The sequence below is a fragment of the Scleropages formosus genome, chromosome 8 (genome assembly GCF_900964775.1).
Source record: "Scleropages formosus chromosome 8, fSclFor1.1, whole genome shotgun sequence".
In the NCBI taxonomy this organism is placed as follows: Eukaryota; Metazoa; Chordata; class Actinopteri; order Osteoglossiformes; family Osteoglossidae; genus Scleropages; species Scleropages formosus.
The window spans coordinates 1,335,019-1,335,264 of NC_041813.1; positions in this window are offsets into that span (position 1 = coordinate 1,335,019).

Here is a 246-nt window from a genome sequence, read left to right on the forward strand (position 1 = left end):
GCGGACCGGGCTCTCTCTCTCTCTCTCTCTCTCTCTCTCTCTCTTTCTCTCTGCTCGAGCTTTTTTCTTGCGAGGGTCTCTCGCCCAGGGTCCTCCCGCTCCCGCCCCCCCCCCCATCTCTCGGCGTCCTATGTATGAAAGGCGGAGTCCCGGCGGAGGAGCAGCCCATACACACCGCTGAAGACACACACACACACACACACACACACACATACGCACAGCACACCGCACCCCCCCCCCCTGCGT